General features: G+C 42.3%; 1 protein-coding gene across 1 annotated transcript in view; it reads left to right on the plus strand.

Annotated features, from left to right (window-relative positions):
• PCP4 (Purkinje cell protein 4) overlaps positions 1 to 24,484 on the plus strand; it is an 86,956-nt gene that overhangs the window by 32,779 nt on the left and 29,693 nt on the right. The window lies entirely within an intron of this gene.

The following is a 24,484-nucleotide window of genomic DNA, read 5'->3' on the forward strand; positions in this document are numbered from 1 at the left end:
AGTGGAATTTCTTTTTCCACAATAGCGTAGCTTACTTCGATTAGTTTAGTGACAAAGAATTATGGAAAAGCTGTACATACAATATGTGAAAGAGGTGGAAAACTATGGATTTATAAATCTGTACAAATGGGAAGGGAATATTATCCCTATTTACTGCCACCCTAGGATCCTTTCATCGCCACACCAGCATCAACAGTCAGACTTACCACCAGTGGATTCACCACTGATAGCAACGCAAACAGGTTGCCACCCCAACTTTCTTCCATCCACTTTTCTTCAGTAGTAATTTATCATTTTGTGATCATATTTTTGCTAGGTAGGCTTTTCTCTAGGGACAAGCAAGGAATTTTTTTTTTGTCTTTTTCTCTGTGCAGGTTTTATACACATCTTGAGGCTTTACTACTGATATATCAAGGGTAATATTCAGGTTATGTATGCAAACACATACATCTTTAACATTGTGGGGGGTGGGGGTGGGAAATGGAATCAGAGACTCTGCATTATAGTCTTGGTGTATTCATAGATCTTCCTGGATAAAGCCCTGTTGAGGTTTCCTATCTAAAGGATGAATAATATTGTGGTTTGAAAGCATAATATTGCAGTTTTTAAGCCTGTATTAAACTGCAGTAAATCCTGCCCCTGTCAGATACCCGTGTCAAGTTGTCTCTTGCTTCTCATCTGCCATATACAGCAGCATTTTGCTTGCTGACTCAGATGAAAAATAAATAGACCGGAGCTGATTCGGCCTGTGTCAGGTGAATCAATGAGCAAGTAAGCTAGCTCAGGGTTGTGATAGCAGTTGTCTTTTTTGAGAACATGTTTTTGTTGTTGTTGTTATAACTGTTCTCAGTAGGAAATAGTCTCAGCTCCTGGACTGGGTGTGTTCACCTTCTACAATTAGTACCAGAAGTTGAAGGGGTGATGTGTGTGTGTGGAGCAAAAGGGTATTCAAACAACAATTGTTTGCCCTTCCTTTTTAAGTCTCTGCCTGATAGTCAGTCAGCTGTGCTATTCCTACCCAATAAGAAGGGCACTTGCTGTTTCCAGGATGCACTGGAGAACAGCATGGGGTACAATGGATGATTTTTCAACAGTCTGCTCAAAATAAGATCTCAAGTGTAATATTTTTGTATTGAGATCTGCTGTAGTTAAATCTCTCATTAGCTCTGGCAGACAAGGCATGCTGCGGGTACCATTGGCTAGGGGCCTGCATTTCATGAGTTCCAAGGAGATGTGCCTTCTCAGCTGTTATGTCCACTTTAGGAAACATCTTCCTCCCCCCAAAATAACATTAAATCAACTCCATCCCTTTTGATTTTTTTTTTAAATCTTGTTATATATCAGGCCTGGGACTCCTAGGGAACTGGAGACTTGCATAGGTAGCTTTATTGGGGGTCTTTGGGGGGGATTTTTATCCTCCCTTCGCCTAAGATTTGGAGGATTTTTTGCTTTAGAGGATATTTATTGATACATTTTAAAAATATTTTATATGTTGTTTTTATGTTTCCTCTTTTATCCCATTGTTGTACAGTGCTCGGAGTTGCTATTTGTGCAGTTGATGTCCTGCTTCTTTTGCAGGGTGTGTGTGTGTGTGTGTGTGCAGCAGGGTGTGTGAGTGTGTGTGTGCAGTGGCCGGCCAGCTCTTCTGGGATACCCAAGCTTGCCAGGTGCTCCAGACCACCTGAGCCATGCAAGAAACCTGCTAGGGCATGGAGGAAAGGAAGCCACAGCTCGTCCATCTCTGCTCCCCTAGGAAGCAACCAACAGGATCCCCTCTCCATGTCTTTGAACATGCGCACCTGTTGTTCTTCCTGTTGCTGGTCTTTGTGCATGCATGCGCACCAGAAACTAGACCAAGTGGCCAATGTGCATGCGCACACTGGAAACAGGAAGATCATCTTCCTGAAGTGGGCATTCCAGTTTCTGGAGCACCCATGTTCATGAAAACAAGCTGGCCGGCATGGCAGAACCCAGAAGAGCTATGGGCAACATTTCCGTGTGCCAGGAGAGATGGCTCTGCGTGCCACTTCTGGCATGTGTGCTGTAGGTTTGCCATCATGGTTCTAGGGTCTCTTCATGTCTTCAGCTCTACAACAAGGCATTTATAACTAATGTTGGGTTTATGAGCATCTGTTGTTTTTTTAAGGGCATCATTTTGCATTTTGAGATTAAATCATTAAAAATGCACAGAGTTCGTTTTACTTGCTTAAGATTGGGTGACTTGCTCTTTTGTGCTATATAATACAATAATGAAACACAATGTTCTTAAATATTTAATTATTCATTCCATGACAACTAAAAGATAAAAAGGTGCCTTTTGGCAGACCCAGCAGCTGTTTTGATTGGGCAGGTATACTTGCTGGAGAATCTGCCTTTTTAGGACAGATAAGAATATTCCAGCCTTCAGCACCTTGGCAGATAGAGTTGGCCATGTGCATGGTGTTCCTTTTCACAGAAAATAACTGCAACCCAGGAAAGGGGACATACTCCACAACTCCCGATTTTCATACTTTCACAAGCATCTTTTTACATTTTTCCATGTTGTCATAAGCACATTTTCCATTGCTCAGCACTTCCTGTCAGCCACCTGCCTTTACAACAGCTTCTATGCCTCTTACATAATTTAAAAAGGATTGCCATACAAACCATCTCACATATTTTATAAGTGGAAAACTGCATCAAAACCAATGAAGTGTGGCTTGCCAGTTCATTTATTCTACAAAGCTTACAAAATCCCTTTTTCTTTTTAAGAAGGGATGTGTCCTCTTTGGCCAAGAATTTTTTTCAAAAAATGGCTATTTGTTTAGATATTTATAAAATTAATGAACAATAGGTCATGATTTCCATAGCTTTCTAATAATTTGCCTAAGAGGAAAGTAGTAGATCCATATTGGTTGGTGCAGAAAAATGAAAATGTTAAAACCTTTTATTAAAAAGAACCTCCCCATGCTTCTGCTATCTTGACATCAAATGCTGATTAAGAGGCAAACTGTATTGCAGAGACATAAAAGCAGGCTATGTGGAATTGTCCCCATCTATGCTACAGCATATAAATGTAAAGATGTAGACCTGTATGGCCTACCAACATTGCTTTTAGTTTACCAGATTAGGTCAGATAAAAATGCCTAGTGGTTTCTGCACTTAGAATTCAGAATTTTCCTTCCCCAAAAGGATCCGGGCTATGCCCATTTTTTGCCCTCTGCATTGCCATGCAAACTAGGGCTCCCCTTGAACCAACCAAAATTATGCAGTCTTTGTGTCACAGGAGAGACCTGAAAATGCAGATCAGGATTCACTTTTTAAGGATAGAATAATAAGTGACATCACTTCACATTTATAATGGGAAGCCCCATTACTTCTGCGCATAACTGGGGGAAAGTTGTGGTGTTGATAGGTCATTTAGGTGAGATGAGTAGTGCAGAATTTGAATAAATAGATGTACATACATCAGTCTGAAACTGCTGTATTTTTCTTCCCATTAAAACCAGTGTGAGGAAAAATGGATTATTTTAAAAATTGAACTACTACAGTGAAAAGTTATGATAGACTGTCCATCAAGCCTGATGGAATTCAACGTTGAAAATGGCAGGTGTATTGTTTTGGCTCTTGCCGTTACTTTGTTCTGAGAATTATATTTTCCCAGAACAAAACAACAGGTTTGCACACCTTTTTTGTTCACAAAGGTTTTGGTATTTGCAATGACTACTCTGTGTTTCTCAAGAGATGGTTTTATGTTGCTATAGAATAAAATATTCACTATGACTGGCAATGAAATAGGATGAGTATACTTTTTGTTTTCTACAGGTGTTCTTGCCCTACGATCATTATATTAGCAACTGTTCAAAATTAGTTTTGGGGGAGGAAAATAGGGAAATCTACTTACTAGGTATACTAGCACCCTTAGTCTGGTCAGCCTCAGCACATCATTTTATCTCCTGATTAGGGTTGCTATTCTCTCCTTTTTTTGGAAGGAATAGCAATGAGAACAAGACTGCAAAGACTTAATCCTGGAAAAAATCTTTGGAGAAGCAATGAAAAAAATGCTGCAAGCCGGGAAGTTCATTATCACCAATTAGGGCTGAAAAAACCCTTTTAAGGAGGGAATAACAATGAAAGCAAGACTGGGAGTGTTCAGGGGATCGTTAGCATCTTGTTAGGGCTGGGGGGAAAAGCTTCCAAAAAAAGCTACATTTGTTGTATAAGACACACCCAAATTTTCAGCCTCTTTTTTTTGGGGGGGGGGATGTGTATTATACTCCGAAAAATATGTTATTTACAATGGTTGCAACATCTGAGGGTCATATGAACACCATTTGTGACCTTCCTTGGAAGCTTTCAGCAAACAAGGTCAATGGGAAAGCCAGATTCATTTAACAATCACACAATTCACTTAACCACCATGGCAAAAAGAGTCATAAAATCAGGCATGACTGACTTAACAATCCCCTTTCTTAACAACGGACATTCCAGTTTCAACTGTGGTCATATGCCGAGGACTACTTGCATATTTATTGCACTGGGTTTTTTCAGATGCTGTCTGCAGAATGCAAATTCCTATGCTTTATTCTATTTCAGTTTGCATGTATACGCATATATATCCACACCAAAGTGGATTGAAGATATTTTCTCAGGCAAATTAAACAGCAAAAGATACTCTGTGTGTCACAACAGAAGGCAGCACCTAATCAAATCTCGGCTGATCAAACAGAGTTAGATTTCATTCATATTTAAATGGAGACCCCCTAGAAAAAAATAGAAGGGTAGCCTAGATTGAAATCTTGAGAAAACAATCGAGACAAAAGCAGTGGTGAAACCGATTTGTATTGTTGCTAATAAGACAAAATATATGTGTCCACATAGTCACTAGGAATCTAGGTTGAAGGAAAGGAGAATGTACTTTTATCAATTGCAATTTTTGTCTACTTTTCAACGTCCGTGTCAAATATATTGCAAGATGGGTTGTAAGGCATCTACAGTTACCCAAATCCAACCAACTCAAAACTATTGTAGCTACCATCATTGCATGTGCTGAGGTTCAAGAAGCATTCCTAGGTGTAGTCCTATATTTTTAGATGGGAGTGCATGTCTATTCTATTTTTTATTCTATTTTTATTTTATTTTTAAATTTACCTATTCTGATTCTATGTATGGTGGGACTGGTCTCTGGGTGTCACACGACTTTTGTTGCCAATGACAATTCGTTGTTTTTTGACAATGGCAATAAAGAATTTGTTTATTTTATTTACTTATTTATTCAAAGTTGGCTAAAGTTTGGTTCCTGAGTTTAGCATGCTCCTTATTTGGCAACAATTTCAACAAACCTTAAGGTGTTCCTTGAATACATCTTTGCTGAAAATGATGTTTCACTAATTTATTGGTAAATATTACTAAAATAAATATAAAATACCTCCCCTTTATGGGGAAGGTTGTCGAGAAGGTGGTGGCACTCCAGCTCCAGCGATCCTTGGAAGAAGCCGATTATCTAGGTCCCCAGCAGTCGGGTTTCAGGCCCGGTTACAGCACGGAAACTGCTTTGGTCGCGTTGATGGATGATCTCTGGCGGGCCCGGGACAGGGGTTTATCCTCTGTCCTGGTGCTTCTTGACCTCTCAGCGGCTTTCGATACCATCGACCATGGTATCCTTCTGCACCGGCTGGAGGGGTTGGGGGTGGGAGGCACTGTTCTCCAGTGGTTCTCCTCCTACCTCTCCGGTCGGTCGCAGTCGGTGTTAGTGGGGGGTCAGAGGTCGACTCCGAGGTCTCTCCCTTGTGGGGTGCCTCAGGGGTCGGTCCTCTCCCCCCTGCTATTTAATATCTACATGAAACCGCTGGGTGAGATCATTCAAGGGCATGGGGTGAGGTATCATCAGTACGCTGATGATACCCAGCTTTACATCTCCACCCCATGTCCAGTCAACGAAGCAGTGGAAGTGATGTGCCGGTGTCTGGAGGCTGTTGGGGCCTGGATGGGTGTCAACAGACTCAAACTCAACCCGGATAAGACGGAGTGGTTGTGGGTTTTGCCTCCCAAGGACAATTCCATCTGTCCTTCCATTACCCTGGGGGGGGAATTATTGACCCCCTCAGAGAGAGTCCGCAACTTGGGCGTCCTCCTCGATCCACAGCTCACATTAGAGAAACATCTTTCAGCTGTGGCGAGGGGGGCGGTTGCCCAGGTTCGCGTGGTGCACCAGTTGCGACCCTATCTGGACCGGGACTCACTGCTCACAGTCACTCATGCCCTCATCACCTCGAGTTTCGACTACTGTAATGCTTTCTACATGGGGCTACCTTTGAAAAGTGTTCGGAAACTTCAGATCGTGCAAAATGCAGCTGCGAGAGCAGTCATGGGCCTACCTAGGTATGCCCATGTTTCACCAACACTCCGCAGTCTGCATTGGTTGCCGATCAACTTCCGGTCACAATTCAAAGTGTTGGTTATGACCTTTAAACCCCTTCATGGCACTGGACCAGAATATCTCCGAGACCGCCTGCTGCAGCACGAATTCCAGCGACCGATTAGGTCCCACAGAGTGGGCCTTCTCCGGGTCCCGTCAACTAAACAATGTTGGTTGGCGGGCCCCAGGGGAAGAGCCTTCCCTGTGGCGGCCCCGACCCTCTGGAACCAACTCCCCTCGGAGATTAGAACTGCCCCTACTCTCCTTGCCTTTCGTAAGCTCCTTAAGACCCACCTGTGTCGTCAGGCATGGGAGAACTGAGACATCTCCCCCGGGCATATACAATTTATGAATGGTATGTGTGTATGTATGTGTGTTTAGAAAATGGGGTTTTTTAATGTTTTTAGTAGAAATTTAGATTTGTTGTGAATTGTTTTTTTTCACTTTGTTGTGAGCCGCCCCGAGACTGCAGACGGGGCGGCATACAAATCTAAATAAATAAATAAATAAATAAATAAATAATACATGCAGCGTCTTTTGAATGCATGAAATTTGGATAATATATTGGTGTAATGAAACTTCACATCAGATAAAACTGATTTGACTGTTTATCCTCAAACCAAGCATGATCCACAGCTGAATAAACTAATGCATGGAAATGACAGGACATCTGGGCTTCTGTGCCACCTGTAAGTCAGCTTTCTCCATGATCCAGCATATATTGGCAATTTGATCCTCTGCCTCTTCAAAATCCTGCCTGTATTTATGGTAGTTCTCGGTCCACATACTGCTGGAGCCTAGCTTGTAGGCTTTTGAGCATAACATTGCTAGCATGTGAAATGAGTGCAATGGTGTGGTAATTTGAACATTCTTTAGCATCACCCTTCTTTGGAATTGGAATGTAAACTGACCTATTCCAATCCTGTAGCCACTGTTGATTTTTCCAAATTTGCTGGCAAATTGATCATAGCACATTTACTGCATTGTCTTTTAAGATCTTGAATAGCTCAGCTGAAATACTATCACCTCCACTAGCTTTGTTGTTCCTCAGACTTCCTAAGGCCCATTTGACTTCACAGTCCAGGATGTTTGGCTCGATGTCAGTGACCACCCTTTCGTCCTTTTCAGGGACATTAAGCTTCTTTTTATCCCTTCTGCCTGTGTTAGGTCCCTGTCATTTTGGTCCTGTATTATGTCCATCTTTGCATGAAACATTCCCTTCAACTCTCCAATTTTCTTGAAGAGATGTCTGATCCCCCCCTATTCTATTGTTTTCTTCTATTTCTTTCCAGTGTTCATTTAAGAAGGCATTCTTATCTCTTCTATCTATTGTCTGGAATTTTGCATTCTATTGTGTGTGTCTCTCTTTCTCCCTTGCCTTTCACTTCCCTTCTTTCCTCAACTATTTATAAAGCTTCCTCAGACAGCCATTGCTTTTTTGCATTTCTTTTTCTTTGTGATGGTTTTAGTTGCTACCTCTTGTACAATGTTGCTAACTTCTGTCCATAGTTCTTCAGACACTCTGTCTATCTGATCTAATTCCTTAAATTCCTATTTGTCACCTCTACATCCACAGCTGAGCATCCTTTCAACTTTCGACTAGTCGCTTCACTCTTTCTGGCACGTACTAGCCCTCTGCTCTTCCCCAGTAGCAAATTGGACACGTTCCGACCTGAGGGGCTCATTTTCAGCATCATATATTTTTGCCTTTTGATACTGTCCATTGGGTTTTCATGGCAAAGATAATGGAGTGGGTTGCCATTTCTTTCTCCAGTGCACCACATTTTGTCAGAGCTCTCTGCTATGACCTGTCTGCCTTGGGTGACCCTGCACGGTATAGCTCATAGCTTCATTGAGCTATGGAAGCCCCTTTTCCACAACAAGGTAGTTGATCCATGAAGGGGCCATTCAATTTCTCTGCTCACAAACTTGGGAGAGAATGTTGAAAGGCAATGGATGCCTGACTTCCAGTCTTGGAGGCTGGAAGAAGGCAAGAGCATGGAAATTCTGTTGCCAAATCATATTTGTGCTCTGCTCAGATGCAAATGAGGATACAGCTATAGTCAACGGTGGGCTACTAGCCAGAACGCTAAATTGTGCTTGCCGCGGCAGCTCGTAAGTGCTTGTGGGACCAACGCGATTTTGCTTCTGCACCTGTGGAGGTAGCAAAATCACGCATGGAGCCACAGGTGCACTGGTGTTTCGGCATGCGCAGAAGCATTAAAGACTCACCGAAACATGGGCACAACTGGGCTCCATGCGTGATTTTGCTACCTTCACAGGTGCAGAAGCAAAATCGCGCTGGCCCCACAAGCATTTACGAGCTGTGGCAGCAAACGCAATTTAGCATTCCGGCTAGTAGCCCACCGCTGGCTATAGTCCTAATGCCACAATTCCAATAATACATTTCTAAAAACCATTATTTCAAAGCATCTGTAAACTCATTATCATTAGAGAACAGGCTAGAAGGTGTGGCAAAATTTTCTTCCCATAGTGTAGGATTGTATTCTTGTCTTACATTATGCTACCAGTTTTTTGTTCTTTATGCAATCTATGAACTTTATAAAGCCCAGATATTCTCTTTCTAATCATGGTGAAATATATGGGGAAAGAAACAGGCACAATTGTGCCATGAATGTCCCTTTAAAAATAGCAGCTTAAAAAAAACATAACTATATGACCCATTTTTAATAAAGGGGTATGCTTTTAATTTGATCAAAGCTGAAAATCTTTAAAACTGATGTCACTTAACCTGCTGATAATATATGATGTTAATGATTATAATCTGCAAGCTTTTTGTGTTTCTAATGTGAACAGCTAGCATAATATACTTAGCTTGATGCTCCAAAATTACCATGTAATTTCCCATAATTGGAAGACTCCGCTTGAAAGAGTGACAGAATTTAGAATAGCAGAAGACTTATAAACCAGGAGCAAATATATGTCTATTGTTACTTATATTGTTTTGAAGAAATTTCCTGCAATCCACTCATTAGAGGGAAAGCATTTAAGTTCAGTTAACATCTAAGTTTAGTTACTTTCGTTATCCTGTATTATCATTTAGAAAGTATACTTTCCCTGATATATCGTATTGGTCATATTCATATTTTATCTTTCCTTTAAGCTATTTGTTTTACTCACCACACCCAGGCAAAAGTTTACATAGCTTTTGAAATTCAGCAAAAATTTGGATTTGTAACATTGCATTTTGAATATTTCAGTGGTACCACTCTGGTGCAATCTGGCCTTCCAAGTACATCCTCAAAATGTGTTCCTCAACTTCCTAAATAGAAATGGCCCTACAGCAAATCATGAGCCCATATGATGCTCAACAAAATGTGAAGCTGAGTTTGCTCATCCATATCCAAGTAAATTAAATGGCAGCAGTTTGAAAACTTTTCAGATTAACAGCTTAATTGAAGTAATCACCTCGAAAAACCTGAGGGATATTAAGTTGTCCCTCTTGAGCATGCAGAGCTGTGTGCCCAGGAAAGGAAATCTCCATTAAGAAGTGCCTTCTCCAATCTGCATAGCTGCTGCAATAATCATGCTTGAGGTATGGCTGGCAGTGATATAGGTCAAGGCTGCCTCTCCCTTCTGGCATTTAAGCCATGGAGTTAAGTCTGCCAAGTAATCTAACTAAGCAGAAAAATGATTTTCGAGGTATACTCTTGCCTAATTACATGAAAATTATTCATTCTCTCTCCAATGCCTTTCTTTTGCTAGTTCTGTGGTTTAATGAAAGCAAACATCTACACATTTCTAAAGGACCCAGATTGTGGGGGCAATATGCTGGCTCTGTTAAAAAGTGCTGTTGCTAACATGTTGTAAGCTGCCCTGAGTCTAAGAAGAAGGGCGGCATAAAAATTGAATGAATGAAGGAATTAATAAATAAATTTCCTTTTATTTATGAAAAATCTTTAAATTGTGGATGGCAAGGGTGTAAGTAAATGTAAAAGTATGCACATTCCCAAAAATTCAGTTATAATTCAATTATATTCTTTACATTTATTTCTCATATGTATCATACCACCGATAGATCCATAGTGTTGTTGGAACACATTGATGTATCTGAACAGTTTGCACTTCCACAGTGAGTAACAAAAACCTAGCACAACCCCTGAAGAAACTGACTAGTTAGCTGAATCTTAAATATCAAGTTTTAGAAGGGAATATTTTTTTTTTTTAAACCCTTTCCCCTATCTGGAAATTCTTCAAAATAAGTTTTTCTGGTAATAACCATAGCATATGAAATATTTTTCTATCTTTGATGTAAAGCTGATGTGACATGAATCTCTTGACAGCCACAGAGATTCTTTCAGTCCTGAGAATTCACTCCAATTGCTCATTAGATACAAAATTCAATCTACAGATGGAAAATATAGAAAACTAAAATATACCATCCAAATAGGATTAGCAAAATTAAAAGTAGAAAGGAGATAACATTCCTCAGTTAACCCCTAAAAATGGAAATCCCTCTTCAAATATATGATTCAATCCCTTCCCCTTGCAAATCATACCTTTAATTTAAGACATCATCTTGTCCTAAAGCATTTAAGTGCAGCCCTCAGTCATAAAAATGTTACAGATAGTCATCCATTTGTGACTGCAATTGAGCTCAGAATCTTGGTTATTGAGCAAAGGAGTTTTTGGATGAAATGTCTGGCTGTTCCAGTTGTGATTATGTGGAGGCCTAGAGAGAGAGAGTCTGGGTCTCCCACCCATCAACCAGGCCCAGGTCTTTTTCCTGCCCCATTGGGAAGAACAGTCAAGAGAGTGATGGTGTTCGCTAATAAAATCCGTTGGCACATTGGAGGAATAGACCTAAAATTGAGTGAAACACTAAATTTTCACTTCATTCCGGAAGGTTTGGTGACTTTGGCCATAAAGGTTAGCTACAGTATACAGTATTCAACTTCAAGTTCTGCTAAAAGAGCAGACATTTCTGCATTGAAAATACAGGTATAAAAGCACATTTATGTATTCATCCTTTGATTTGTATGAGAACACATGCCATACTGACTACCTAAGACTGCTTCTTTTCAGTTGAACTTTTCCACGAAGATGAAGTTTCAGAATTAATTGTAATGGTATGTCAGTGCTTTTTCGAATACTCTTTTATTGCACTAAGTGATGGCAGTCTAGTCACAAGAGATGGTTTACAATTCACTATGTTTATAAGAAATAGATTTTCTTTGCAAAGGATTTTAATCAGGTAAACCAGGAGGCTTTGTTCTTTAAGGCCTTCAAAGATATGATTTTCCCTGTGTAAAAGAAATTAAACAATGTACTCTGAAATGTATAGTCTTTTCTGAGAAAATTCACAATGCAAAGGATTTTGTTTTTTTTAACTAGATAGTTCCTGATATTAAACGTCTATGACTAAAAATAACCGGTATGAATATGAAAGATCAGTGAATTTTGCCATATCACCAGCCATTCTATCAGCAAACCAGTCCAAAATATTCCTTCCTCTGGTTTCATCATTTACATATCCCATGTGCGTTAACCCTGAATCTGGACTTTGCAAAGAGGAGTAGCTGAGCTCTGAGAATGACTTTGTGGTTTCTCCTCCAAAACCTCAAAACCTAAACTGTCTACTGTTGACCTCACCACATTCTAAGAGGTATTGTAAGGAATGTCCTTCTGGGTTCAGTTCCAAATGGGGATAAAGACACTGGGAGCATGGGACTGCTTGGAAAGATGGTTTAATGGTGGACAGCAGGATCACATGGGCTGAGGTCCTGGGAAAGGGGAGATCACATGCCTCAAGGATTTTGAAGGAGAGGAGGGAATTGTTGAGAGTCCCTGAGGTTTTTATATCCTCTGTTGGACCCCACCGCAGAGTTTCCTTTTCCTGTATAAGAAATGCACTCTGATTGGTGGACAAACTCCCAGAGATCAGGGGTCTTAGCTAATTCTGTAGGCTTTTGCCGTTGTCCCATGCTTGGCTGATATAATTTTCCCAGGTGCCATTGCTGAGTTTCTTTTTGCTAGATGGATCTTCCTAAAGGGGAATGTAGAATTATGTAGAATAGACTGGTCCAGGCTATTAACAAAGGATGGTGGGGGGAATCAGTGAGCTGGGCCATTCCTTGATGGCACACGGTGGGGCTGCCTCTCAGTATGGCTATGATAAGTCTTTTTTCTGCCTGAAAGCATGCTTCTCCATTTCTCAGCCAGGGATGTTCTATATAATATCCTTTTTAATATTTTCTAAAATATTTTATTCCTCTAGGAGAGGGATAGGTGCTAACTTCCTACAGAGGTCTGTAAGGAGCATACATTAGTCCACCAATGTGCCCATCGTCCCTGTCCTAATGTTCCCATGTACTCATAACATCTCATGTATACTTGTTTATACTTTTACTGCAATCTTATACATAGTTGATAAAAATAAATAAAATTAAATAAATAAAAAAGCTAATCAATTGGCACCTGCCCCCTTCTGTTTTAAACCAGCCACTCATGGAGTTTGCTCCCTAGTTCCAGTGCTTAGTAAAATAGGTTTTTCTTAGCATGGTTCTTTTATCTCCTGACAATAGCAAGCAGTAACGCTTTGCCTCCCAAGTTAGGTTAAGTGAAATGGAATGGCAGGCAGCCTGCCCAATGAAAAAGCAAGTAATCCACTACCCCAGGATGAGGTCATTGGAGAAGAAAGAACAGTCTTTGTTTTCAAAACATGCCAGGAAAGCACAGTTGCTGGAGGAGTGGTGGGCGATCTCTACCTTTAGAAGATACTGATACTGGTACACAAGGTGGATCTTGTGTCAAGTTCCATCTGTCCAAAAACATTGCTTGGCTAAGAAAATTCACAAGCTTCTTCATAAAATGAAACTGAAGATTTAAAACAAAGTAGACTTAGTCAGACTACTGCTTTCCATCCTTTCATTAGTCCAAGAGAGAAAGCACCAGGAATTACTTTATATCAAGGAAGCATATTTGACCCTTTGACTAGAGTTGTTCTCCAAGTTTTCCCGACTAGTAGAGGGGAAGCCTTTAAAAACGAGAATGAGATTCTTAAAAGTATTTATCTTAAATATAGCAGTATGTTATTTATTTAGTTGAATTGTATTTAGTTTGGTAAAACTTAGTACTCACTGATTTTCAGAAGATTTTATGCCATTTTTGGTACAGGAGAGAATTGTAAGCCAGACCATAGTTCTAGTTTGCCACACCTAGATTACAATTTGTCAGAACATATTCCAGTCAAGAACCTGTTGACTATAATAAACTAAAGGTTAACAAATATTGACAATTGTTAACAATTCTTGATAAGTATTGTTTCTCTAGTTCCTTCTGACAGCCAGTATATTTGATCCTTAATAGAAGTGGGGAAATTCACAGAAGATTCTGATAATCAAAGTTCAGCAGAACACAAAGAAAAGGAAAAGTCAGAGAGACTGCAAAAAAAAATTATACCAGTTTTTAGCTGACCTTTTATTTCAAGTCTCAGTTAATCAATTCATTATTGCAGGCCCTGCTGCACATATAATCTACTCAGAGTAACACAAGACCATCATATACAGTAATACCTCATCTTATGAACTTAATTGGTTCTGGGACAAGGTTCGTAAGGTGAAAAGTTCGTAACAACTTTTCCTATGTTTCCCATAGGAATCAATGGAAAAGCGAATAATGTGGGCAAGCCCAAAACTCACCCCTTTTGCCCATTACTGCCAGCATTCGGATTCTTGTTCTGGGGCGGGGGTGGGGGATGGATGAGACATTCCTGGCACTGCTGTTGCTCCTCAAAGGGAAACCACCGCCACTATCCTCTTGTCCTGGCAAGAGGGATGGAATCCGCTGGGATATTGCAGCCCCACCCTTTGGGAAGGCGGAGCTGGAGCAGAGGGGCTGGCTCGGAAGGGGCTGGCTCAGCAAAAGCGCTCCCAGCAAAGGGGCTGTGAGAGGGATTTGTCCAAGCGCTTCGGGAACACCTGCCCCGCCCCTCTCGCAGCCCCTTTGCTGGGAGCGCTTTCATCCAGGGCTGTCAGCGAAGGGGCTGCAGGAGAGGCGGGGGCACTGGGGCTGGAGCAGAGGGGCGACTGCAAAGGGACTGGCTTGGCGAAAGTGCTCCCAGCGAAGGGGCTGTGAGAGGGTTTTCTCCAAGTGCCTTGGGAACACCCGCCCCGCCTCTCCTGCAGCCCCTTCAATGGGAGCACTTTCGTCCAGGGCTGTCAGTGAAGGGGCTGCAGGAGAGGCGGGGCAGGCATTCCCGAAGTGCTCGGAGAAAGCGCTCTCGCAGCTGCTTCGCTGGGAGTGCTTTCGCCAAGTGCTTCCGGAATGCCTGCCCCACCTCTCCTGCAGCCCCCCCGGTGGGAGCACTTTCGTCCAGGGCTGTCATCAAAGGGGCTGCAGGAGAGGCAGGGCAGGTGTTCCGGAAGCGCTCGTCAAAAGCACTCCCAGCGAAGCGGCTGCGAGAGTGCTTTCTCCAAGCGCTTTGGGAATGCCTGCCCCGCCTCTCCTGCAACCCCTTGGCTGACAGCCCTGGACGAAAGCGCTCCCAGTGAAGGGGCTGCGAGAGGGGTGGGGAGGACGTTGCCAAAGCGCTCAGAGAAAGCGCTCCCAGTGAAGCGGCTGCGAGAGTGCTTTCTCCAAGCGCTTTCTCCGAGCATGGAATCCCAGTGGGGGCTGTAATCAAATGGGAAATCCCAGCAGTGTCAGTCACAAGGCAGGGAAATCCCTGCAGCAGTCAGAGAGCGCACGAGCAGTACGAGAGCGCATGCACAGTAAGATAACCCATGCACCCGGGCTCGGGTTCATAAAACGAAATAGGTTCTTAAGACAAGGCAAACAAATTGTAAACCCCAGGTTCGTATCACGAAAAGTTTGTATGAAGGGGCATTTGTAAGACAAGGTATCACTGTATATGTTTTTCTCCTCTCAGAAGTAGTTCCCAAATATTCAGGTGGATAACCACTAAAGATGTGTAGCATGTGTTCTGTAGTTTGGGTAGGCTTTAGAACACTCCTCATCAAACTATTACCTTCTGATATGTTGAGACAGCAGAAATTTCCAGGAGTCCTAATTGGCATTGAAATGTGAATGGAAGCTCAGACCTGGAACAAACACTAAATGTGCTCTAAAATGTGCTTCGGAATGAAATGGCAGCCTGCAGGGAGTTGGCAGCCCATACATACAGTTTTTTGGCAGAAAAATAGATAGGAAAAGAAGTTCCCTGAGGGAAATTGCAACACTAATGAGTGAAAGAAATATGGTCTGCTCTAAAACATGGACTTCCCAGCAAGCTGTCAACTGAGAGAACCTGGCCAATCCGTTTTAAGGAAACATTTGACATACTCATTCATCCAGGCTGAATGCAAAATGTTCATCTGACTCACATGGTGAGCTGGTGGAGAGAACCTTTCAGAAAAGATTATTCAATATAAAGGCTATAGTATACACAGTATTAAGAGATTCTGGAAACAAGTTTGGCAAGAAATTGTTTCCATTTTTATCTACTGCTAGCAAAACACTCATCAATGTGATGGTTATTGTGAATTTGTTTATTTCCAGGACCACTATAGCTGTAACAAATCTCTGTGATAATTTAGAAAAATAAGTTTTCTCATCCGTGTATCCATATCTTCATGCTGTTACTTCACTATTCTTTACAGGAGCAAATTGGCAAACAGTCATTTACATAGTGTATTTATCTTCTATAAAACTCTAGAAATGTTTAATTTCCATTGCACTGCACACATGCACTTTAGAACTAATGTTAATATTACATAAATGTTGGATAGCAAAGTGACAGGGAATAGTTTAAAAAGGGAGAGAGGAAGGAGGTTAAATTGCATTGGATTCTTTAGCCTATTTTATAGCTTTATTTTTCTTATTTAAATTGCTTGCTCTGACATGGCACCCCTCTCCCCAGTGTGCTAGCTATTAAGGCACATAATCCTTGTTACCCTAGGAAACTTCATATCTCAGTGTTCTAGGCAAAGAGGTAAAGAAAGAAAAGACAGATTATGCCGTCATTGCTAGCAACAGAAAATATTCCCTCAGGAACTGAGAAGTTCTACTTATCTCTCTAGTAACATTCATATTGAATGCTTCCCTAGATTATTTCCCATAGAAACTAAGTTATAAATAATATGGTGGATTTGGACTGAACAAATAAAGCTTGGCCAATTAGAATTTAAATACGTTAAACCAAATGTCAAATTAATCTGTATTTCTAATTGAGTGGGATTCCACCACCACCACCCCAACAGTCCCTATTCAATAAATTAAAAGCTATAAAACCAGATAGAGCCATCAAGGTAAATAAAATGGCAGAGAGGGGAAAACTAAGGTTCATAGAAAGTCATTTGATTGGTATATTCAAAGGATTCTTCGATATTTTAAAGAACTTCTAAATTATATTTTTTCTGCAAAAAAAGTATGAATCTCTTCTCTGCCTACTATTTAAGTACAAACATCTTCCACTGATGTTTGTACTTAAATAACATGGCAATGGCCATCATTCCCTGACAGGTTGCACACTGACAGCCAGATATGACTTGTAATTTAGGAAGCAGTCCTAAAATCCAATGTCTTGGCAAAAATATAGATTGACACACTACATCAGGTACTAAGAACGGGGCTCTCCAACCTTGGCAACTTTAAGACTTGTGGACTTCGACTTCCAGAGTTCCTCAGCCAGTTTTTCTGGCTGAAGAATTCTGGGAGTTGAAGTCCACAAGTCTTAAAGTAGCCAAGGTTGGAGACCTCTGCTATAGAAAAGTGAAAAAATCACAGCTCCACTTAGGAATCCCTTGATAGGGATAGCCATACTGAGAGGCAGCCATCCAAACCCTGTTGGAAGATGGCCAATGAAAAGAGTCCTCCACTATTCTAGACAGATTGTTTGGTTGCTCCTTGGTGTTTTTAACAGCTGTCTTGTGCTAATAATCAACTGCATCCCTTTTTGCGTATGTAGTCTTTTATATTGTAGAACACTTCTGTAATATCTCCCATCAGCCCTTTTCTTTTGCAAGTTTACCAGTTATTCTAACCATTCTCTGTAGGGTTGGATTTCCAGGTTCTTACCATTTAATAGCATAATAGCACACAACAAGAGCAAAGCTCTAATGGATCCCAGTTAATGCTTCTTTCCAGTTTACTGGGAAGCCATTAACAATGTTTAGTGCTGTTATTCAACTAGATGCAAATCTACCTGACAACAGCAGTACTTTCCATCCATCTATAATAGGGTAGAAAATAGCTTATCTACCCAAATAGCTTTCACAAATAATTGCACTAAACAAGTTTAAGGAAATGGATACACATAAATTTGAAAATTCTGTGCACACAACATTTATTTGCAGAGGTTACGTTGCACCTTACATGGATTACTCTTTCATTGGCAAAGTATAGCGTATGGATAGAAACATAACCTCCAGAAGTTTGAAGCCAAGATTGCTAGAACAGAGGACAGAAGCCAGGCAAATATTAATAAATTCTCCACAATACTACTGATGTCTAAGGCACCCAAGAGAAAGTTACTCTTCAGAGAGGATGGAATGAGGCCAAGAATAAAAATGTATTCTCTTATTTCCATGATGAATCATTCCGAAACATTTTGTTTCCAGAAAAGACAGATGATGTTTACTTTATAAGCAAAGACTAAAAGTAATCATAAAGTGTTTTTAAAAAAAAAAAATACAATGGAATGAAGCAACCGAGATGTAGGTTAACATGTTAGGAAACCTCTGAGGGAAACCATAAATTCTACCTGCCTTACTAACAGTGCAATTCTATTTTTGTTTTTCAGAAGTAAATCCTACTGTTCTTAATGAAGCTCCCTCCCTTCCTTGAAAGTTTTTTATTGTAGGCTATTTTTATTGAGACAATCATTTACTCTCATTGTATTAATTGTTGGCCAGTGCTGTTACATTTGTGATTACATCAGAATTGTTCAAATCAGAAAAAAAAGTTGCAAAAACTCACAAATGTAAAAATTAAGGGTATTTTTTGAGAATGCACAGTGTTGGTTTTAATGTAAGTATTATTTTGTTATTGATTTTTCTTCTCCTTTTCTATTAGTCACTGTGGCTTTTTTCTACCTCCATGAGTTCCCCCCCCCAATAATTTTATTGATTATATTATATATATAATATGAATCTGCATTGTATAAAATATTTAAAAAATATTTAAAAAATTAAAAGAGCAGAAGAAGGAAAAAAGAAAACAAAAGAAAAAGATGAAATCTTCTCCTTCATCCCCAACAAGCATAATCAACATTCTTTTCTAAAGATTACTTACTTAGCTAAAGTAAAACCAAACTGCACCTCATTCATAATAATAATAACAATAATAATAACAACAACAACAACACTTCATGATTGTGCGATTCTCTGACATTGAGAATTTCTGCCGCTTTTTGATTTGTAAGCTTTGTTTGTTTTGTTCCTGTAGCTCATTTGTCAATGGCTGCCCAGGTTCCAAAGCAGCCACCGCAGTCCTTTTTATCCTGGGTGATGACTGAGCCAGTATGGACTTCTTTTTGTTTTGTCTCTCCATTAGTTTAAATGGGTTAGGTACGTTTAGTCTGGCTCCTCTGCTTTGACCACTCCAGCAAGGTTAGACCTACCAGTAGTTTACACTACCACTGGCACAGCTCTCAGCTTCATTGAAGCACACAAGCCCCACTACCACGACAAGGCGTACCCATCAGTGGGGTAACAGATGAAACAATCGATCACATACTCAGCTGCTGCAAAAAGGTCGCACAGACTGACTACAAGCATAGACATGATGCTGTGGCACAGGTGATCCACTGGAACTTGTGCCGGAACTATCATTTCCCAGTGGCAAAGAACTGGTGGGATCATAAGCCCGAAAAAGTAGTCGAAAATGAGCAAGCAAAACTACCGTGGGACTCCCGACTTCAGACTGACCGAATCCTGAAGCATAACACACCAGACATCCTGATTGTGGAGAAAAAGAAAGTATGGATCATCGACATCGCAATCCCAGGGGACAGCAGAATTGAGGAGAAGCAGCTAGAGAAATTAGTGAAATACTTCAAAAGTATGTAAGAGAAAAGAAGACATGTAAGAGAAATCCCACAGAGTTCTAGTATTGACTTCTGAGTTTGGCTCAACAGTGTAACAACTGTCTCTAAGTAATGAGCTAGCAGCTAAGAAGGGTGTTGTGCCCTTTTCAGTTCATACTCTGCTGGTCTTCCAAGAGTATTAATCATCACATAGAAACATAGAAACATAGAAGACTGACGGCAGAAAAAGACCCCATGGTCCATCTAGTCTGCCCTTTTACTATTTCCTGTATTTTATCTTACAATGGATATATGTTTATCCCAGGCATGTTTAAATTCGGTTATTGTGGATTTACCAACCACGTCTGCTGGAAGTTTGTTCCAAGGATCTACTACTCTTTCAGTAAAATAATACTTTCTCATGTTGCCTTTGATCTTTCCCCCAACTAACTTCAGATTGTGTCCCCTTGTTCTTGTGTTCACTTTCCTGTTAAAAACACTTCCCTCCTGAACCCTATTTAACCCTTTAACATATTTAAATGTTTCGATCATGTCCCCCCTTTTCCTTCTGTCTTCCAGACTATACAGATTGAGTTCATTAAGTCTTTCCTGATACGTTTTATACTTCAGACCTTCCACCATTCTTGTAGCCCGTCTTTGGACCCGTTCAATTTTGTCAATATCTTTTTGTAGGTGAGGTCTCCAGAACTGAACACAGTACTCCAAATGTGGTCTCACCAGCGCTCTATATAAGGGGATCACAATCTCCCTCTTCCTGCTTGTTATACCTCTAGCTATGCAGCCAAGCATCCTACTTGCCTTTCCTACCGCCTGACCACACTGCTCACCCATTTTGAGACTGTCAGAAATCACTACCCCTAAATCCTTCTTTTCTGAAGTTTTTGCTAACACAGAACTGCCAATGCAATACTCAGATTTAGGATTCCTTTTCCCCAAGTGCATTATTTTACATTTGGAAACATTAAACTGCAGTTTCCATTGCTTTGACCATTTATCTAGTAACGCTAAATCATTTACCATATTACAGACCCCTCCAGGAATATCAATCCTATTGCACACTTTAGAGTCATCGGCAAATAGGCAAACCTTCCCTACCAAACCTTCCCCTATGTCACTCACAAACATATTAAAAAGAATAGGACCCAGAACAGACCCTTGTGGCACACCGCTTGTAACCTGTCTCTGCTCAGAATACTCGCCATTAACAATAACTCTCTGATGTCTATGCTTCAGCCAGCTTGAAATCCACTGAACTATCCAGGGATTAAGTCCAATCTTCACTAATTTATCTATCAGCTCTTTATGTGGAACCGTATCAAAGGCTTTGCTGAAGTCCAGATAGGCAATATCCACGGCACCACCTTGATCCAACACCTTTGTGACATAGTCAAAGAACTCAATGAGATTAGTCTGACACGATTTGCCTTCAGTAAAGCCATGCTGATTTGGGTCCAATAAGTTATTGTTTTTTAGATGCTGATCACTGTTATTTCTTTGAGCTTACCAGCGATTAGTTTGTATGTGAATACAAATTTCTAGCTGCTCCTAGAAAAATAGATAAACGTATAAATGGGAATTGTACTTTGATAAATTTCTTACTGCAATTCTTGAGTTGTCTTCCTGAGGAATATGTGCTACCTTCCTGTGCTACTCGAGGAGGTGGCCGGGCTGGCGGTGGGGTTTCCTAGACTTATTGTCTTGGGGGACCTTAACCTGCCATCACTCGGCGGGTCCTCTGGACTGGCACAGGAGTTCATGGCCACCATGACAGCCATGGACCTGACCCAAGTAGTACAGGGTCCGACTCACAAGGGGTGGCACACACCCGACATGGTATTCCTCTCTGAGCAACTGAGTAATGGTCTGAGATTAAGGGGCTTAGAAGTGTTACCTTTGTCATGGTCAGACCATTTTCTGCTGCGGCTTGACTTCCTGGCTCCAATCCTCCCTCGCAGGGAGGCGGAACCGATTAAGTTGTTCCGCCCCAGGCGCCTGATGGATCCAGAAGGCTTTCAGAAGGCACTTGGGGCTCTTCCAGATGCACTCGTCCACAGTTCGGCAGAGTCTCTTGCTGAGGCCTGGAACAAGGCTGCAGCAGAGGCCCTTGACCGAATTGTGCCGCTGCAACCTCTCCGCGGCACTAGACCCCACAGAGCTCTATGGTTCAACGAGGAGCTCCGGGAGTTGAAACGCCAGAAGAGATGTCTAGAGAAGCGATGGAGGAAGAGTAAGTCCGAATTCGATCGAACACTTGTAAGAGCTCATATTATGACTTACAAAGTGGCGCTCAAGGCGGCAAGATGCACGTATCATGCCACCTTGATTGCATCAGCGGAATCCCACCCGACCGCTCTGTTTAGGGTAACCCGCTCCCTTCTTAACCAGGGGGGAGTTGGGGAGCCCTTGCAGAGTAGTGCTGAGGATTTTAACACGTTTTTCGCTGATAAAATTGCTCGGATTCGAGCGGACCTCGACTCCAATTGTAAAACAGAGTCGACTGACAACGAGTCAGTCGAGGTGACTGGGGCTAAATATCTTTGTCCATCTGTCTGGGAGGAGTTTGACTTGGTGACACCTAAGGAAGTGGACAGGGCCATTGGAGCTGTGTGTTCTGCCACCTGTCTACTGGATCCATGTCCCTCTTGGTTGGTTTCGGCCAGTCGAGAGGTGACGCGGAGCTGGGTCCGGGAGATTGTCAACGCTTCCTTGGGAAGTGGGTCCTTTCCGGCCCCTTATAAGGAGGCACTTGTGCGCCCCCTCCTCAAGAAGCCTTCCCTGGACCCAGCTGTACTCAATAACTACCGTCCAGTCTCCAACCTTCCCTTTATGGGGAAGGTTGTCGAGAAGGTGGTGGCATTTTGGCTCCAGCGGTCCTTGGAAGAAGCTGATTATCTAGGTCCTCAAGAGTCTGGATTCAGGCCCGGCTACAGCACGGAAACTGCTTTGGTCGCGTTGATGGATGATCTCTGGCGGGCCCAAGACAGGGGCTTGTCCTCTGTCCTGGTGCTTCTTGACCTCTCAGCGGCTTTCGATACCATCGACCATGATATCCTTCTGCACCGGCTGGAGGGGTTGGGAGTGGGAGGCACTGTTCTTCAGTGGTTCTCCTCATACCTCTCTGGTCGGTCGCAGTTGGTGTTAGTGGGGGGTCAGAGGTCGACCTCTAGGTCTCTCCCTTGTGGGGTGCCTCAGGGGTCAGTCCTCTCCCCCCTACTATTTAATATCTACATGAAACTGCTGGGTGAGATCATCCAAGGGCATGGGGTGAGGTATCATCAATACGCCGATGATACCCAGTTATACATCTCCACCCCATGTCCAGCCATCGAAGCAGTGGAAGTGATGTGCCGGTTCCTGGAGGATGTTGGGGCCTGGATGAGTGTCAACAAACTTAAGCTCAACCCAGACAAGACGGAGTGGCTGTGGGTCTTACCTCCCAAGGACAATTCCATCTGTCCATCCATTACCCTAGGGGGAGAATCACTGGCCCCCTCAGAGAAGGTTCACAACTTGGGCGTCCTCCTCGACCCACAGCTCACATTAGAGAAACATCTTTCAGCTGTGGCGAGGGGGGCGTTTGCCCAGGTTCGCCTTGTGCACCAGTTGCAACCCTACTTGGACCGGGAGTCACTGCTCACAGTCACTCATGCCCTCATCACCTCAAAACTTGACTACTGTAATGCTCTCTACATGGGGCTACCTTTGAAAAATGTTCGGAAACTTCAGATTGTGCAGAATGCAGCTGCGAGAGCAATCATGGGCTTTCCCAAATATGCCCATGTTACACCAACCGCAGTCTGCATTGGTTGCCGATCAGTTTCCGATCACAATTCAAAGTGTTGCTTATGACCTATAAAGCCCTTCATGGCACCGGACCAGATTATCTCAGGGACCGCCTTCTGCTGCACGAATCCCAGCGACCAGTTAGGTCCCACAGAGTGGATCTTCTCTGGGTCCCGTCAACTAAAGAATGTTGCTTGGCGGGACCCAGGGGAAGAGCCTTCTCTGTGGCAGCCCCGGCCCTCTGGAACCAACTCCCCCCAAAGATTAGAATTGCCCCCACCCTCCTTGCCTTTCGTAAGCTGCTTAAAACCCACCTCTGCCGTCAGGCATGGGGGAATTGAGACCCTCTTCCCCCTAGGCCTTTACAATTCTATGCATGGTATGTATGTATGTATGTTTGGTTTTTTAATTGTTTGTATGTTTGGTTTTTTAATTGTTTCTAACATCAGACTACTATTGTACACTGCTTTATTGTTGCTGTTAGCCGCCCCGAGTCTCCGGAGAGGGGCGGCATACAAATCCAATAAATAAATAAATAATAAATAAATAGTCTGTGTAGATTAGGGGGTCCTCAACCGCTGGGCTGTGGCCCATTCAGAACCGGGCTGCGTAAGTGGCTGGCAAGAGTGTGCAGCTCATTTGCATGAGCAGTGGGCACTTGTGCTGATGCAAGAAGCTCCACATGCCTGCCGCTCAGGCAAGGGTTCCAAGTTAACGCCACTATTAGTGCGGATGTATGCACAGCTATGGGTGACTGGCAGGTGCACGCAATTGTCGGAATGAGATTTGTCTTTTGTGCATGCACAGGAAGCAAAGCTTGCAAGAAGACGCGTGGGTGCAAGGGATTTCAGCGATTTTTACACGCATGTGTGAGATTTTGCTTATGGCACATGCGCAGAAGACAAATCTCGCTCCATTTTGCTACCACTGCAGCGTTCCCCCCAAGTTCTGGTAGGAATCAAATACTGCTGCCACTTGTGCAAATGGAACTGTGCACACCTGTGCAAGCACCTGCCACTCACACGGAATCATCATCTCTCCCCACTCTGCTGAGCTGTCAAGCTGAAAAAGTTGGGGACTGCTCGCATAGATGATTCAATAGCTTTCAACAATGTGGCTAAAGTCCTGAGTCCTTTGGGATTGGGCAGCATAGAAGTCGAATAAATACATAAATAAAAATAAAGAGCACCCTTTTGAAACCCAGCTCAGATCCCTCTGGAGCAGTGACTCCCAACCTTTTTTTGGCCATGCCCAGGGGTGGGCTACTGCCTGAACAGGGGGAACGCAGTGGGATAGCG

The sequence above is a fragment of the Erythrolamprus reginae genome, chromosome 4 (assembly GCF_031021105.1).
Source record: "Erythrolamprus reginae isolate rEryReg1 chromosome 4, rEryReg1.hap1, whole genome shotgun sequence".
Classification (NCBI taxonomy): Eukaryota; Metazoa; Chordata; class Lepidosauria; order Squamata; family Dipsadidae; genus Erythrolamprus; species Erythrolamprus reginae.